Below are 2,353 nucleotides of genomic sequence, written 5' to 3'. Positions count from 1 at the left end.
AAACACTCTTCCCATGTTCTAGGCTTAAGTATTACCCTTTACCCCTGAGGATAGGGGCTGGGAAAAGGTGATGAAATCCTGGAACTGAACGTCCCTGCCCCGTTTTCTCAAGAGCCTTTTGTATTCTAGCAGATCTGGGAGGTTCTTTCTTTCTTTCTTTCTTTCTTCCTTCCTTCCTTCCTTTCTTTCTTTCTTTCTCTCTCTCTTTTTTTTTTTTTTGCACATGACACTGTAAGCTTAGTTCTGAGAAACTGGGGAAGAGAGACCAGTATTTCTCAGCCAGAACTAACAGCGTTCATCTCCCTTAGCACGAACTGAACTTGCAGTGGAGTGGGAGGGCTTGACAGAAGGAGGAGAGAAGGGACTATATTTGAATAGGTATTAATAAATTTATTAGATACTTTTCACAATCAGATAACTTTAAAATATTATTTTTATCTTCTAAGGACATAAGCCTTAACAACATCAACATTTGAAGATATTCCCCAATAATAAGTTTATATATATATATACATATATATATTTGAAATAAAAAAAATTGTTAGCCATGTTTTTTGCTCCAGGATGTGTGGCCATTCCAGGCTGTGAGCCCTGGGTATGCACACAAATAAGCCTGTGTGCTCTGAAGACCCCCGCACATTGTAATAAACACAGCTGCATTTATTTGAGTATGTGCTCCCATGTACGTGTAAAAACACTCAAACAAACACACTCGGCAGATTTATGTCATGTGCAAACGGGGCAATTATTCAAATAAATATGCTCAATACAATTATTTGAGTCTCGCATCGCATGCTCACCACTCACAGCACTAACACTAAAAGAGGGGGAAACACCAAAGAATTTACGTGGGGGAAAATATATGTGAAAACAATGTTATTGTAGATGTTCTAAGGTAGCTAAGGCTGTGGCTCCCTTCTTAACTGAAACGCAATGATTTTGTACTCAGTGGCATTTGTTTCTAACGATGACTAGAACTTCACTCGCTTGATCATTACATCAGAATGACGACAGAATTTGGATTCATGTAATAGCAAACTTTCTGAAGCAGATAGGGATGACACATCTCTATATTTCAAAAGCGGAACAGTCCTTTCTGCCTCCCTTACATCAGTGGAATGCTGATGCATTATTACGGCTCACATACGACGTAGCTATAAATTTAAAATGTTACACACACATAGAAAAAAAAACATTCCTACATTTTAAACCATTAAAAAGTCACAGATGACTCGTGTGATCATTTTATATATTAATAAATACTACAATATATACGCGAACACATCACAAATCACATTGGTGAACCTAGAGGCTGCAGTGCCTCTCTTCAGTATACTGACATAACCTGATATACTAAAATGGGAAGGGGCTTTTAGTCACTGAATATGCATCGTGAAACAAAGACGAAGAAAATACATGACGTGTTCCCATCATGAAAAAGATTCATACTGAAGGCTTAGCTTTGGTTTTTATTCAATTAAATTGTCAAACTGTGCACAGTGAACTTTTTTTTTTTTTTTAGAACTTGAGACATTTGTGATGTTGGCTGTTTAAATCTTTGTTACCTTCGCTGTGAATTGAAATTGTACATATTTAGTAAATCATGCAAACAAAACCAACTTTTTAGACAATATTTTTATTGGAGAGTTTTCTTTTCCTGTATCCATGTTTTAAAAAAAAAAGACCTCCTTTCCCAAAATAAAAGATGTCAATACTAAATTTAAAGAAGTATAAAGGAATAATTGCTTCCTTTAGAGCAAATACTTAAATAAATATGGAGAGAATTGGCAACATGTTCGTTTGGGGCTAATAGGCTGTGTTCAATTTTTTTTGGGGGGGGTTAAAGTTTCAGAAGGCCTCTGTTTCACATTTGAAGATAATATATTAATCTCTGAATTAAACAAATGCTCTTAAGCAACAGGATAAATCCCTCAGTCTTCATTTGTGTGTGAAGTGTAGCGTTAATCAGAGACATGACATTGAGACGACATGGTGCTGAATATGCCACAAGCTAAAACTCCTCTATTAAAACAGTCACCTACCACCTATAATCTAGTGTGACATATTAAAATACTCCCAAATACAGAGCATGGAGAATGAACATCATCATTCCCATTTGGCCTTGAGAAGAGTATGACAAAGATTCTAATAATTTTAGTCAAAGAAAATGATGATTTAAAAATACATGAAGATTAAAGTGGTGACAAATGATCTTTTAAGTATTTCTAATTGGTCATCCCCATTCATAGCTTTGATTCCACAGAAATTGCAAATCCTAAGGACCCTGACTTGTGAGTGCACCCCATCAGCTTTCTTTCATGCTACAGAGCCTGCCCGTTAGGTTGGAAATGAA

General features: G+C 36.1%; 1 protein-coding gene across 1 annotated transcript in view; it reads left to right on the top strand.

Annotated features, from left to right (window-relative positions):
• Zeb2 (zinc finger E-box binding homeobox 2) overlaps window positions 1–1,923 on the top strand; it is a 130,395-nt gene extending 128,472 nt beyond the window's left edge. The window contains 1 exon segment of the mRNA NM_001033701.2: window positions 1–1,923. This exon segment is cut by the window's left edge and continues 3,838 nt beyond it. The gene's annotated coding sequence lies outside the window, so the exon portion shown is untranslated.
• Window positions 1,924–2,353: the final 430 nt, after the last annotated feature.

This window comes from Rattus norvegicus, chromosome 3 (assembly GCF_021556685.1).
Source record: "Rattus norvegicus strain SHRSP/BbbUtx chromosome 3, alternate assembly SHRSP_T2T, whole genome shotgun sequence".
NCBI lineage: Eukaryota > Metazoa > Chordata > Mammalia > Rodentia > Muridae > Rattus > Rattus norvegicus.
Note: the sequence above shows the minus strand (reverse complement) of the source record. Positions and strands in the feature narration are given on the sequence as shown.